Source organism: Zootoca vivipara, chromosome 8 (assembly GCF_965207765.1).
Source record: "Zootoca vivipara chromosome 8, rZooViv2.hap1.1, whole genome shotgun sequence".
NCBI lineage: Eukaryota > Metazoa > Chordata > Lepidosauria > Squamata > Lacertidae > Zootoca > Zootoca vivipara.
In genome coordinates, this window is record NC_142591.1 from 72,118,019 (window position 1) to 72,134,722 (window position 16,704).

The window sequence follows — 16,704 nt, forward strand, 5'->3', positions numbered from 1 at the left end:
TCTTCCTCAGTAGCATGTTGGACGCCTTCCGACCTGAGGGGCTCATCTTCCAGCGTCATAACTTTTATATGCCTGTTGTCTTTGTCCATGGAGTTTTCTTGGCAGGGATACTGGAGTGGCTTGCCAGTTCCTTCTCCAGGTGGATCACGTTTAGTCAAAACTCTCCACTATGACCTGTCCATCTTGGGTGGCCCTGCATGGCATAGCTCATAGCTTCTCCGAGTTATTCAAGCCCCTTCGCCACGACAAGGCATTGATCCATGAAGGGAGTTACTGATCCATAAGAGGAGCTTTCATGTCTGCTAAGCTTACTCAGGAATCCAAGTACCCAACGTCTTCACAAAGTTAAGCCCATTTAGCAGGGGCTTCCGCAGACCTCTTATTCCTTGAAGTGATCTCACTTACTGAATATCTTGTGTCTGGTGTGCTGAATATCTTGGAGAAGCACCATTGTTCCGTGGTAGAGGATTGCATACAGAAGGTCCCAGGTTCAATCCCCAACATCTCTAGTAATTAATACTAAGAATAAGAATAAGAATAATTTATTTTTACCCCGCCCATCTGGCTTGGTTTCCCCAGCCACTCTGGGCGGTTCCCAACAGAATATTAAAAACACGATAAAACCATAGCTGCCAAGTTTTCCCTTTTCTCGCGAGGAAGCCTATTCAGCATAAGGGAAAATCCCTTAAAAAAAGGGATAACTTGGCAGCTATGGATAAAACACCAGTCATGAAAAACTTCCCTAAACTGGGCTGCCTTCGGGTGTCTTCTAAAAGTCAGATATTTGTTTATTTCCTTGACATTTGATAGGAGGGGGTTTCCATGGGACAGGCACCAGTACCAAGAAGGCCCTCTGCCTGGCTCCCTGGAACTTCACTTCTTGCAGTGAGGGAACCACCAGAAAGCCCTCGGAGCTGGACCTCAGTGTCCGGGCTGAACGATGGGGGTGGAGATGCTCCTTCAGGTATACTGGGCCAAGGCCATTTGGGGCTTTAAAGGTCACACCAACAATTGTGCTCGGAAGAGACCACTGCCTGAAAGTTTGGAGAGCCACTGCCAATTGACAAAACTGTTGTAGGTTTGGGGGGGCCAGAGTTTGTGGTTGCTAGGATTTAGAAACCAGCAGTGTCAAAATAGCCAAGCCAGCCTGAGAATGGCTGAGTCGTAAAGCAGACAAAGACAGGGAGATAAGCCATTAGCAAAGGCTATGTGCCAGCCAACAGATGGGTGGAGTCTTGCCCTGGGCTCTAGGCAGTTAGCAGAAGACAATGTGAGAGTTTTGAGGGAGGAGTTTTAGGTTTGGAGTTTTGCCTGATGGAAGCAAGAGGGAAAGCTAGTTGTGCTTGCAAGAGGCACCAAACTGAAGAAAGGGGGGCAAATAGGGGGCAAATACCCAAGCCTTACAGATTTCCTTTCTGGGCTCAGAGCCCAGCACCCCAGGCCCGCAGATAAGGATAACATCAGAGCAACCCCATTAGCTTAAATCAAAGCAAGTGGATATAAACGTACATGAGTTCATTGTTACAACAACTACCTTGACTACTAAGATGGCGTTTGCAGAGCTTCTGGAACAGTTCGCCTTGGTTCAACACAATGCTGTGTGTGTGTGTGTGTGTGTGTGTGTGTGTGTGTGTGTGTTTTGGGAGTAGAAACTGTCCCCCATTATGCCCTATGGAGATCTCTCAGTGCAGGCATTGGACCAGCTTGGGAAAGATTTTGTCAGTAGTTTTAATATTGAAATTTCATATCCTGTGCCTTAGTTACTTGATATAACAACCTTCTATGCCTGAATATGGGCCTCTCCTCTTCACTCTAGGTCTAAAATCAAATGCATTTCTACCCATCAGTATAATGAGTAGGGGATGATGTTTGCATGGAACATGTATTAGCTCATCATAAAATTTGGGAGGAAATTGTCCTAGACCTAGATTTTGTAGAGGCAATGTGGAAATTCTCTCTGATATAACTTTAGAAGGAGTCAAAAACCATCGAGAAACCTTTGAAAAAGTTGCAGTAAATAGCAAACGTATGATTTACTTGGCTCACTTCTATTTTAAAACTCTGAAGTATATATTACCCATTTCATGCAGAGGAGAAAACTCTTTAGATGCCAGCCACTGTGTGCATGTTCATTCACGGCCGCAAAGTATCCACACGTATGCGAAAACCTACACTATTTTAAACTTTAGTGGTCCAATATGACAGTGCTTTCCGGGAACCCTGTTAAAGATGACCATCATTCTTGAAATTATCTTAAATGAATCTCAGGGAAGCAAGCGCCCTGAAGTCCCAAGTCCCCTTAACCCCAAGTCCAGGAGAGGACTAGTGCAAGGCTAGGCATACAGAATGATATGAATAATTATCACAATTGCTACAACAGTGCAGGCCTCCACAAGTTGTCACGCTCTACGAAACCAAAAAAGGAACAATCAATGATGTACGGTGGCTTGCCAGGCATTTCAAGAGCTCCCCGCCCTGCTTTTTTTTTTTTTTTTTTTTTTGCACTCCCAGGGAGGCAGCACAAACAGAGAATAATTGATTATCCCAGGAGAGGTATAGTATATGGCCAAGGGACTGTGTTCAGTTGGTATCAGAGCAGCACAGGTCTCCAATCAAGCTGTTTTTCTGTCTTGATCACTAACTGGTTTGCTCTGGGTGAGAGCTGGATAGGCAAATCAATCTATTTCAAGGCTACTTGTAAACCACCCTGTGAACTTTTGACAAAGGATGGTATACAAATTTAATTAATAGCAATACGGGAAACTCACATCTTACGCTTCTTTCACTTATATGTTTGCTGCTCTGCGTGGGCTGGGAGAAAATGAATGAATGAATGAATGGAGAGTGGAGGAAACCCATTCTCCATTCATTTATTGGAAGCCCTTGCACCACCTTCCCAAAACTGGGTAAATGAGGCACTGGGCCTGGTAACAGATTGGCAGCCAGTGTGAATCCTTAAAGCAAGGTGTTATATACATTTGGTTGTTTGCCCCCACACGCACCCTGAACCAGTTGCAGGCTTTGGATCAGCCTTGAGATTAATCAAGGGTTCACCCATAAACCTGTTCCTGCATTCATCTGAGTTGCTTTTTATACATACATACATACATACATACATACATACATACATACATACATACATGGTGCTGTGGTTAAACCACTGAGCCTAGGGCTTGCTGATCAGAAGGTCGGCGGTTCGAATCCCTGTGACGGGGTGAGCTCCCGTTGCTTGGTCCCAGCTCCTGCCACCAAAATGGTAAATGGACAATTTCTTGGTTAATACAGGCAAGCCAAGACACAGTGGCCAAGTTCATCTTCTCAGTCGCAAGGTCTCGCAAGATGATAGTCCCATTTTAGTTATAATTTGTATTTTATGGTTTTATTTTTTGTGGCATATAGTCTTTTACATCTGTATGTTTTTCACCAAAGTCACACACATTGCCACCTAAAGAGATGAGCTCTGCTAAGGCCAATAAGTCCAGAGAGTCTATTTTAATCTAACTGACGCAATAAACACTTCTAAGCAATACATCGCTGCTTATTTTCCGTAGTAATGGAACTATTTTTTTTTTTAAAAAAATCATTTTTCTCACACGTTGATTAAAATCTAGTAGGGCCATTGAGGCCAGATAAAATTGCTCCGAGGCCTGGATCCAACCCAGAAACCATCATTTAGGCATCGCTGCCCTAATCAGTTTCTCAAAGTAGGATGACGCCCTGACGGCACCAGGTGTTTCCTGGACATCCCGCCGTGTCTCCCAGGATGGGGAAGACCAGCTGATGGGGTTTAACATCGCTGAACGACTTTTTAATTAAGCAATACTTTTGAATCTTCTGATTCCAAAAGCACTCTGCTGGTTTCAAGGATGGAGATAACCTAAAATCACAAATGAGTTCTCCCTTTGCTGACGAAGCATTCAGATTGCTGACAGACAGTCCATAATTAGTAAGTAATAAATCATCTGCCCAAATTATCAAGAACCAAGTAATGACTAACCATGGGAATGCAGGGATTATGAACACAGGCATATAGAGCTTGCGTAATATTAGGGTGCGATTCCCAATCACACATCATAATTATTTTCTCTCACAAGAAAGATATTCCTTATCATACTCTGCTGGTCATATCTTCACACAATTCCTCCTACCAGAATTATACCTGTTATCTGCGCTACAGGAGTTCAGTCCCTCGTTCCTTGCATTAAATGTCACACAGGGCATATGTAAATTGTAACTGTTTAAGTATCGCAGGCATACATCAAAAGGTGAATATGTATAATAATGTGTTCTCCATGGGATAATGCCTTTAAACATAATTAGCCTCTTGTCTGCAAAGCTAAAAGGAGTGTCATTAGCTTAATTGCAGGCTTAAATGTGTTTTAGAAGGAAGAAGTGCTCTGTGCGTGTCTCTCTGTGTGTGTATGTGTGCATCACTCGGGTTGCCATGTTTCAAAAAGCCTTTTTTCTTTTGCAATAGCGATTTTTAGGAAGTTTGCAAAAAAAAACCCCAAAAAACCACTTCCAATATAATAATAATTTATTATTCATACCCCGCCCATCTGGCTGGGTTTCCCCAGCCTCTCTGGACGACTCCCAACAGCATGTTAAAAATCAGGGCCGTCTTAAGCATATCCGGCACCGTGGTGCAAAGCTCCCTCCGGCGCCCCCCTCCTGTTTCCCAGAGTTCTCGACCTTTTTTTAAGGAAGGACGGCGCTGCCGGCGAGGCTGGAGGAGGCAGGCAGTGGCTGGAGGGCAGCTCCTCTGGTGGGGAAGAGGCGGATGCTGGATGCGGAACCTCCCAGGTCAGCTGGCTGCTTCGTGCCGCGGTGGCCATGGCAGACGGAGGCTCCGGCCACGGCATGGCAGAGGCAGACGAGAGTGGCTAGCTGATGCCAGGAGGTGCCAGTGTGGTGTAGTGGTTAAGAGCGGTAGACTCGTAATCTGGGGAACCGGGTTCGCGTCTCCGCTCCTCCACATGCAGCTGCTGGGTGACCTTGGGCTAGTCACACTTCTCTGAAGTCTCTCAGCCCCACTCACCTCACAGAGTGTTTGTTGTGGGAGAGGAAGGGAAGGGAGAATGTTAGCTACTTTGAGACTCCTTCGGGTAGTGATAAAGCGGGATATCAAATCCAAACTCCTACTCCTCCTCCTCTTCTTCTTCTTCTTCTTCTTCTTCTTCTTCTTCTTCTTCTTCCCTGGCGTCCTTCAGAACTTGGTGCCTTGGCGCCTTGGGCCACTAGCCTTCTATGGGTAAGACACCCCTGTTTAAAATGTCTTCCTAGGCATTTTTACTGACTTTTGAGAATTCCGCCCAGATGTCATTTTCAGTGGACAAATACCGGCAATGCCCGGGAAATTCCGGATGTCTGGCAGCCCTAACACATGCACACATAACACATGGAACAGTGCTTCCTGTAGGATTGAGTAGAGTCTGATCAGATACCATATGTAATCCTGCACATGCATGTGCCAAAGCACCCCACAAAAGCATGGGGACAAGGAGTCGTTACCTAAACTTAAAGTCCATATTATATGTAAATAAGCTGCAGCAAGAAAGGACCGGTGTGAAGGGTAGCTAAGGATTCAGTCCTTAGGAATGTGTCATGAAGCTCAGCAGAAACTATTTGTCAGAAAACATACATTGGATGAGGTGGGTTGCTTGGGAAGCAGTCCACCTGCCTACCAGGGATGGGTACCATGAAATCCTATCCTTCTCTCAGAAGAGAGCCAAACCCCATCTGAAGCTCAGACCTGCCTCACATAGAATTGCCAATTAGCCAGTTATTCCTGCTCTTCCTCTCCCCAGAAAGTCCAAACAAACTTACCCTTTTGAGGAGGGAAGGAGACAACGGTGAAAGGGAAGGCTGTCTGGCAACAAGAGGGCCTTGGCTGGAATACCGTGTACAGTTTTGTTCGCTTCGCTTCAAAAAGGATACTGCAGCGTTGGAAAAGATTCAGAAAAAGGCAACCAAGATGGTGAAGGTGAATAGAGCAATTCCCTCACGAGGAAAGGTTAAAGCATTTGGGGCTTTTTAGTTTAGAGTAAAGAGGAGAGTCAGAGGAGACATGACGGATGTGTACAAAATTATGCACTGTGTGAAAAAACAAAACCGGATAGAGAAAAGGTTTCCCCCCTCTCATAACACTAAAACTCGTGGACATCCAGTGAAATAGAATGTTCGAAGATTCAGAACAAACAAGCAAAAGTGTGTGTGTGTGTGTGTGTTCTTCTAATGTAAAAAAGTACGGTACAGCGGTACCTCGCAAGACGAATGTCTCGTCCAATGAAAAACTCGCAAGACGAAAGCGTCTTGCCATTTTTTGGGAGACTCACAGGACGAATTGTTCTATGGCCGTGCTTCACAAGACGAAGTAGCATCACCACCCTGCGCTCCAGAGGCTGCGCGCGAATGGTAGAGTGAGCGCATAGACGGCAGGCAGGCTGGCTAGCTGGTTGGGTGTGAGGTTCCGGCTGCTGGGGAGGGAGGGAGAGAGCCTCTCACTGGCCCTCCTCCTGCTTCCCCCTCCCTGCCCGCACAGCTGCCTGGGCCTGGACCGGGCTTGGGCCAAGAGGTGCTCGGCAGAGCCTTAAAACTCTCTGGAGCGGCTGTGTGGCTGCTGTAGCTGCTCCTGGGCTCAGTGGGTGAGTTGGCGCCGGACACGAGGCTGGTAGGCGAGCTGGGGGAAGGGGACGCGAACGTGCCGGACGCGAGGCCAGAGGGCGAGCTGGGGGAAGGGGAAGCGAGTGTGCTGAACACGAGGCCAGAGGGCAAGCTGGGGGAAGGGGAAGCGAGCGTGCCGGACACGAGGCCAGAGGGCGAGCTGGGGGAAGGGGAAGCGAGCGTGCCGGACACGAGGCCAGAGGGCGAGCTGGGGGAAGGGGAAGCGAGCGTGCCGGACACGAGGCCAGAGGGCAAGCTGGGGGAAGGGGAAGCGAGCGTGCCGGACGCGAGGCCAGAGGGCGAGCTGGGGGAAGGGGAAGCGAGGGTGCCGGACACGAGGCCAGAGGGCGAGCTGGGGGAAGGGGAAGCGAGCACATCGGACGCGAGGCCAGAGGGCGAGCTGGGGGAAGGGGAAGCGAGTGTGCCGGACGTGAGGCTGGAGGGCGAGCTGGGGGAAGAGGAAGCGAGGGACAGACCTTTTTTTTGCCCATAGGAATGCATTAATTAAATTTCAATGCATTCCTATGGGAAAACGCGCTTCGCAAGATGAAATTATCGCAACACGAAATGACTCGTGGAACGAATTAATTTCGTCTTGTGACTGTGAGAAACTGTACTTCCTCACAGAGTATACAGTTAGACTATGGAATATGCTACCCCAAGATTTCACAATGGCCATCAGCTTGGATGGCTTCAAAAGAATTAGTCACATTTGTGGAGGATCAGCCAATTCTTGGCGACTAAACCTGATCAGTGTCGGATTTACGTATAAGCTAAACAAACTATAGTTTAGGGCCCCACTCTCTTGGGGGCCCCAATTTTTTTTAAAGAAAAACAACAACTGGATGTACATTTCCAAAAATATAAGATAAAAAACAAATAAAATAAGACCTAAATACAGCAATAGTGTTTGTGTGTGGTATAGGCTCCTATTTGTTATGTGCAAATGGCTTTAGATACCTATTAGGCCCATAAATTACCATATAGCATATATTCAAAACAAAAAACAGTGGCAATTTTTGTTGTTGACAAAGGACAGCTGGACATATAAAGGGCCTCATTACCTTCAGTGGCTTAGGGCCTCATCAAACCTAAATCCGGCCCTGAACCTGTTGGCTGTGTTCTCCCTCCACTGTTGGAGGCAGGATGTTGCCTGAAAACTGTAGGAGGAGTGAGTGCTGCTGTGCTCAGTTCCTGCTCTCATGCTTTCCATAGGCATCTGACTGGATGCTGGGCTGATCTAGCAGGCTCTCTTCTTATAGAATTCCCACCACCACCACCCTGTAAATACAGAATACTGTATGCAACTACTGTACCTACATAGAACACTGTTAAGAGCATAGAGCCATAGCTCAGAAGCAAGGCCTCTGATTTGCATGCAGGCGGTCTAGGATTTGGTCCCCAACATCTTCAGGTAGGGCTGGGAAAGAACCCAGCTTGAAACCCTGAAGAGCTGCTGCCAAGTCAGCCTAGATAATACTGAGCTAGATGAACCAATGGTCTGACTCAATATAAGGCTGCTTCCTATGCTCTGATTCCTGTTTTACTATTATAATGATGTTATTGACACAGGTCAAGTCCCACCCTTCCCCCCCCCCAAGGTAAGAGATTTGTGCCTTTGGCGTGCATAACTAGCACACAACCCTTTTTAATGGTTTACATAAAAACAGTCACTCCGTGCACAGAAGCAGTGAGCTGCCCAGTGAGTTGCTTCTGGGGAATATCACGTGTGGCCTGAAGCAGAGTGATGATGCCCCATCTCATCTTCCCTAAATTGCACCTTTGATGATATACATGAATTTGTGAATCAGCCCTTGTATTGCCCGCAGCTGAAATGCGTGGGTTTGTCTGTCCTAGGAAGAGAACGTAACAGCAAGCCTGCGGGTTTGCTTCTAAGCTCTCTGAAGAAGTATTATAATGAATTTGGAGGGCTGGTGTAGATGTGCATTTTTAAGGCAAGCTTTGCAAACTTCCCACCAAGACCAGAACGAACGGCAAAAGTGGCACAGCAGTCATTCACTGAGGAGGCTCTCAAGACGGCAATTTTTAATTTAGCACCAACATCATCCCAAGCAGTTTACAAAAACATAAAAGTGATATTTCCCCAAAGGGTGTAATCACACAATTAATTTTAAAGAAAAAGCATGGATCTTGTTTTTATGACTGTAGATATAGCAGTCTGTGCTAAAATCAAGTAAGTAACAAGTATCGTTATATTATTAAGATTATTTGCATATATCATGATTCATATGCATCCACTTCCTTGAGATATGTTGTTGTTGTTATTATTAGTAGTATTATTTTGGATATGTGTTTTGGGTTAAGTACTCTCAGTTTAGTGTATACCAGGGTAACTGAATATGAGAATGACTCATGTTTTCCAGATCATTATACCACTTTCCAGGTAAACCCTGAGAAGGATCTGCCAAAGACATGTTTGGTGAACCTTATTGACCTGATCTCAGTTCCAGCTCAGGTGTGCTTGGCCTTCTGCTGAGATCAGATCAATGAGGTTTACCGAAGGCGTCTTACATCTCTTGAGGGTGATCCTTGAGGTTTGCTGAGTAAATAATTGAGTGAGCAGTATGGTTACTTATTCAAACCGATCCTCTTGTTCTTTGCCTCCTCCTCCCATCTTCCCAGCCCCAGATGAATAAATTAGCTTCTACAGGGTAGGATAATTAATAGGCACATGAAACAACAAACAAAAGGTTTAATATAGAGCGGACACTGATGGATTGCCAGAAAAATGGAAACACGCCATCAAAGAAACTGAGAAAAGAGGGCACATATTTGCACAACATTTGGATAGGCTAATGTTTATGTATTGATGCACATTTAGGAATATAGGTTGGTACCCACCCATCCGCCCCTTCACTACTGAACTTCATACTAAATAAATAAATAAATCATACTCAGAGTAAACCCACTGAAATCAAAATTTAAAAAATTCCTCCCAGTAGCACCTTAGAAACCATCTAAGTTTGTGCTACTGGAAGGATTTTTTAAAATTTTGTTCCGACTACGGCAGACCAACACGTCTACCTGCCTGTAACTAGAACCATTGAAATCGATAAGCTTAGATTAGTCATGACTCATCTAAATCATGACTAAAGTCTATTTATTTCAATGGGTCGGCTCCATGACTTAGTTAAATATCAGCAAATTACCATAATCTAAATAGAAATGCAATGAGTTTGACGACAGAAGGGAGACATGTGTCGCCCACTCAGCCAGCTGTTTGGGTGCCTACTGCTGACATGAGCCAGTATGGTGGAGTCGTCAGAGCGCTGGACTAGGATATCGGAGACCCATGTTCAAATCCCACTATGCCATAAAACTCATTGGGTGACCTAGGGCCAGTGTCTCAGTCTTACAAGCTTGTTGTGAATACAAAACAGGGAGGTGGACATCACCTTAAGCTCCCTGAAGGAAAGTTAGGGTAAAATAGCTACTGCTTCAAGATACCTGCTCTCCTCTCCTCTTTATGTTTAAAAGTGAACTTTAGCTGGATACTACTTCAAATTTTGGGCTGTCCTCTGTAAAGAGGAACCTGATAGATCAGGCCAATGGCCCATCTTGTCTAACACCTGTTCTCCTAGAGGCCAACCTGATGCCTGTGGGCAACCAGGACGTGAGACAAGAGCACTCTCTCTTTCCCAACAACTGGTATTCAGAGGCATAGGACCCCAGCCATAGAGGTACAGCACAGCCAACGTAGATCGTAGCCATTGGTAGCCTTATTGTCCATGAAAAAGGACACCTGTTCTCTGTAGTTCCATACGAGAAATCTGATTGCCGCCTACTAATTTTAAACAGGGTCCTTTTTTTTTTAAACTGACCCAGAAAATTTTGCTCTTTGGTTAATGTGGATGAAGGCAGAGGGTTCTTCCCCTTAAGACTGAATGACAAAACAGAAGCTCTAGAAGACACAGGATTTTTAAAAAATTACCCATCTCCACCCTGGAATGAGTAGCAATAGAAGTTCTGCCAGAGTTCATCTCCATCCTGTTAAATAGTGAACTCCAGCAGAGCTTCTCTTGCCATTCACACTGGAGGGAGTTCTTGTATACTGTAGTAAGCTGGATTTTGGATTTCTAATTCAGAAGTTTTATGTAAAGAGATATGGATTCTGTTCCTTTCCTCCAGAAAAAAGCCTTCAGTTGACCAGCCAGCTGAGATATTCAAAATGCTGAAATGATAATCCCCATGAATTCTCACAAGAACGAAGGCGGGAGTGGGGGCCAGTATATGCCCTAATCAGCCCTCAGAAATCTTAGCCTCTTGCTCAACAAGTCAAAGGGAAAAGCTTTGATCCTTTCATATATTGGGTGGGGAAAGAAAGGGAGCAGCAAGATTGATGTTGTAATAATAGGTTACTCAAATTGGCCATATCTTGATGGTTCAGTAGATTTTTGTTCACTTACTAAGTTGATAGACTATGGGCAGGGCAGTTGACAGAAAAGCATGTTTATTGTGAACTTTTGGAAGTAAACTGATCTAAGGAATGCTTCAATGCATGGGGCTTGTTACAAATAATGTGTTATATTCAGACACACTTTCTCTCTTTTAACAAGTAAGAATGAATCGTTTTCTCTCTTTTCTAGTCTCTTTACCCTACTACTGCTTCATATTATTATTATTATTATTGGTTTGCATCCAACTAATTTCTACTCAAAGTAGATATATTGACCATAGCTGCCAAGTTATCCCTTTTTTCAGGGATTTTCCATTATGCTGAATAGGCTTCCTCGCGAGAAAAGGGAAAACTTGGCAGCTATGATATTGACCTACATTAGTATTGCTCATGGGTCTACACTGCAGGATGCAGGCATCCTGTTTACTTTATTAACTCAAATCCATTTTTGAGGGAATTTGTATTTAAAAAAAAGGACATTTGAGCAGGAAGACTATGTTTGGTATCCTGCCTTTGTCCTGCCCCAATTTTTTTTTAGCTCTCTGAAAGGATCCCCACTCAAAATATGTCTTTCCTCGCTCTTGATTGGAACAAAGGATCAGAGGAAGCTGTTTTATACCCAATCAGACTGACTACTGGACCATCTAGTTCAAGATTGCTTGTACTGGCTCCAGCAACTCTCCAAGATTTCAGACAAGGTTCTCTTCCAGCCCTACCTGGAAATGACAGAGGTTGACCTTCTGACACAGAACAAATGCTCTACCACTGACCTATGGCCCTTCCCCAAGGTTTGATCAGGCATCAAAATTTCCCACACATAAGAATGGAATGTTAATTGAAAGCCAAGGTCTTTTTGTTTCTGCAGAGGTTTTATTGACGGAATCTGCCTCACACTCATTAACACACTTAAGCGAAAGCCTGAACATTTATCATGTTTCCTTGGCAACTGGACCAGGTGAAGAGATGCAGTTTGTTTTTCTTTGTGGCACATGGCATTGAAAATGGGTTCTAGATTTAGCTGTGCAGGTATCACTAAGATGGAACATCTTGAATGCACTTATCTGTAGTACACATTATAGAGGCTAGGGAAGGATTGTTGCAAGTGTGTCGGCGAGACTGAATGCATGTAAAAACATTTGGGTGTTGGAGCTAGTGGATCTAATCAATCATAGCCTTGAGGGGGGAAATCAAGATTTTGTTTATTTTTAAATATTATAAGCTTCCTTTGAATCCAGAGGTTTCAAAGATGGTGGTGGCGATGAGGAGGAGACAACAGCAAAGTGTTTGAGCAAATAGAGATAGGAACTGTAAGCTACAATAAGCTAAAACTAAAGCATCTAATATCTCAACGCTAACTTTAAAAGGAAGGCTAATGTATGGGTAACTGCAACAGGATAAGAAGAAAAACAGCCAAAGGAGAATCCATTAAAAGCTAAGGAGAGCCAAGTTCCATCTCAGCTGGTACCTAAAGACTAGCAGGGCAAGAGTGCAACTTGTGTCCTTCAAGAGAGAATGCTGCAACCTGGGCACCATAATGAAAAAGGCTGTGTTGCCCCTAATCACCAAAGATGGGGGCACCTGGAACAGGACCTCTGAAGAACATCTTAAAGAACAGGTTCAGGTGGACCACCAGAAGCCCTTCAGATGTTGGCGATTGGTTCAAAGAGATGCTGACAATTTCGATTATGGCTGTCATCTTGTAAATCAGGGGTGGGGAACTTCTGGCCTTCCAGATGTTGCTGAACAACAACTCTCGGCCATGCTTGCTGGGGCTGATGGGAATTGTGGTTCAGCGACAGCTGGAGGGGCAAAGGTTCACTGCCTCTGTGGTGACTGGTTAAAAGTGAGGCAGCTAATCACATGACCATGATGTTGTTGCTTTTGTTCGCCACATTTGTATTTCTCCTGCAAAGCAAGTGAAGATGGCAGGCAAGGGTCATTCTCACAATCAAGCTATGAAGTAGATTGGGGTAAGAGATAGGAGTGTTCAGCAGAGCAGGGCAGTGCTGTTTACCAAAGTGGGGGCAGGGGTGACATTGGGCAGCCTGGAGGCACCAATAGAACAGCTCTGAGCTGTGCCAACCTTGGTGCTGCTAGGAGGACAATTCTACAATGGCACCCCACTTGACCACTCCTGAAGATGGTGACTGGCCTAAGAGACCATTTTCACTGGAAAATAAGAGTTTGAGGCAAAGTTTTCTCTGGTCCAAGTCCAATACTCTCTAGTCAGCGATTCACTACACCTAGATGCAGCTGGAATTCCTCAGTGCATCTTGTGCATGTGATGCTCGTGATGGACAATCCCAAGAATAACATTTGAAGCCCTGACAGAGTTTAAGAAATAGTTAAGCCTGAAAAACCACACAAAGCTGGATTGTTGCCTCTTCATGTGGACGTATTTCAAGATGCAATATGTGCAGAAACTTTAGATTAAATTGTTTGTTTTCAAAACTTTATTACTGAAAGTTTACTTTGCCAAGCTTATTTCAAACAACGTGAAATGGGGAGAGAGAGAGAGAGAAATGAAATAATCCCTTCTTCAGTTCTCCTCATGACTTTTTTTTTTTTACAGAAAGTCTTAATGTCATGCCAGTGGTTTCATCTTAACCATAATTCAGTCAGAATTCTAATTTAGTTTGATATCTTTATTTTGAAAAATTGGAATGGAAAAAAAACAGATGACGATAGTATGGAAGTACAACTCCATTTTTTTTGTTACCACCATGTTCTTTTTTAATCAGTCTATTCTAAAATAGCACAGTTTACCGGGGGGGGGGGGAGAGAAAAGGAAAGGAAAATATTTAATATATGTATTAAATTAAGCTAAAAGGTTCCATTCCTGAATGTTCCAAAGCCATTTATAAATGAGGATAAATAAGGAATATTTACATATTAGGGGGCAGAAGATAACACTTTGATCTATGGAGTGAAATTCAGGAAAGGATGAATATATAAGAGACACATAATTTTATTTATATATTAATTTTGGCAGCAATGCAGTGGTCCTCGAAAAGACATCTCGGGCGCCATGGGATCCGTCAGATTTATTTCCATTAAACCCTCAATGGCTTGGGACAGTGTTTCTCAAGCAGTGGGCTAGGACCCTCCAGTGGTTTCATTTAAGGGATAGTTTGGTCCTGAGGAAGAATCTCAGCACTAACTTCCACCTTAGACAAAGTGAAAACCTTAGAGGAGCACTGTTTGAGGGCAACCAAAATGTGCTTGGCAACCAAAATGGTCAAAGGCCTGGAAACGATGCCTTATGAGGAACGGCTTAGGGAGCTGGGTTTGTTTAGCCTGGAGAAGAGAAGGTTAAGGGGTGATATGATAGCCATGTTCAAATATATAAAAGGATGTCATATAGAGGAGGGAGAAAGATTGTTTTCTGCTGCTCCAGAGAAGCAGACATGGAGCAATGGATTCAAACTTCAAGAAAGAAGATTCCACCTAAACATTAGGAAGAACTTCCTGACAGTAAGAGCTGTTCGGCAGTGGAATTTGCTACCAAGGAGTGTGGTGGAGTCTCCTTCTTTGGAGGTCTTTAAGCAGAGGCTTGACAGCCATATGTCAAGAATGCTTTGATGGTGTTTCCTGCTTGGCATGGGGTTGGACTGGATGGCCCTTGTGGTCTCTTCCAACTCTATGATTCTATGATTCTATGAATGGTAACAGCTCTATCAAGCCATTTCCTACATCTAGAATAATAATAATAAAAGGCTGGTTCCTGAATAGAGGAAATGCTTCATCAAAGATTTGCATTAAAAATGCATATGCTAATTTATTTATCCCCCCGCTGCCGCCTACCAGCTAACATGACCAATGCCATGCAATGGCAATGGTCAGGATCAATGGGAATTGGAGTTCAGCAAAGGCTTCTTGGCCTTTCAGCCAAGATCAAGCGCATATTATAATTTATATGTATAGATGCATATTTAGAAATCATTGCTGCATGTCAAATGAAAACACAGTGCATCTCACCATACGGGGGAAGACTGTGGGCAGGTGGCCTATGTGCTTGTTCAGTCTGCAGTCTGGGTGCTAATTGTTGACGGGTGACTTCAAAGCCCCTGTGGAGCTATTCCCTCCTTAGGGTTCTTTTTCTTTACTTGAGCCAGACAATTCTTCACATAGAGGAAAGCATCAGACAGAGAATTGTCCTCTAACAGCTCTTAATGTAGAGGACTGTCACCTGCAGAGCCACTCAGCTCCTGAATCTCTACTCCCATCAGCAATGTGCCTTTGACCACCAAAACGGACAATGTCCATCTTGATCATTATGAAGAGTGTCGAGCCAAAGAAAAAAAACAAACCAAAAAAATACGTTGAATAAGCTTGCAGTAAAAAGCAAGTTTGCATAGAGAACAAAGGACCTTTTCCTGGAATGGCATCGAGGGACTGTTGTTTTATTAGATTCAGAGTTTATAATTAATGGTGACATATCCTGCTGTAATAAGCGGACAGGCGGCCCCATAATTTATCTCCACAGCTTATGTTTTGTAAGAGTTATTATTTACAATCAGGGCAATTGGATTTAGAGAAGACAAAGGTGCTGGTGTTGGTTTGTAAATTAAACATTTTGATCCCTGTGTCTGGCCATTGCAGTAGTACCGTCATGAATACAGTCAACCCAACTGGGGAGTCCTGGTGACTGATTCCATGGCAGTCACCATGTTGGAAGATGTCAATGACTATGGTAGTCACCATGTTGGAAGATGAATGCTAAATATGGTCACCCTACCATAAGTTGGCCATCAACTTGCATAGAATCATAGAATCATAGAGTTGGAAGAGACCACATCTTGTTTTTAGATTATGAACTAGGACAGCATAGTATTTGAGAAGTTTCAGGCGCTCCACCAAAAATGAATGCTAGGTAGAGTTTGGTTCTGAACATCTAGGGCTAATTCAGATGACCTGTTCATTCAGCACTCACCCTGATTTGCTTGTACAAAACTTATGTAGAGGTTACACTCTGCCTGGTCTTTATTGAGCATTTGTTCTGATTTGTTTACAGGGCAGTTATATGACAATGGGCATCAGCAACCAGTTGGCCACTGTGAGAATAGGATGCTGGACTCAATGGGCCTTTGGCATGATCTAGTGCGGCTCTACTTATTTACTTACCGTATTTTCCAGCGTATAAGACAACTGGGCATATAAGACGACACCCCCCCTCTCTCTCAACTATTCTTTTCTTCCCAATAAATTCCTCAGTCTGTAATCCTTAGGAAGAGTATCTCTCAAAAAATGGGGGGTGTCAATTAATGAAATTCGTCTGAGGAGTGGGGGAATATAATATACCTATTGTGAGTGCATTGAAGAGATGAATGGCTTTAGTTAAATTACTGATCAGTTCAAATATGAAAATGAGGAAATATCTATATTTTTATAGCTTCCAGCTTGCTTTCTACTGCTATCCAAACCAGACTGGTTACAGCAAACAATATTCTCCAGTGCATTTTTGTTCGAGGGTATTACACCAAACTATTTTCCAAATAGTTGATTTAAGGGGCATTTTTACAACGTGATTCTGCCTTTTCCTCGTCAACTGGAATGGTATTTGCCTCGTAAACTGCATTTGGTCAAGGAAAGACATGTAGGAGGGAGAAGTGCTGCTGTTAGGA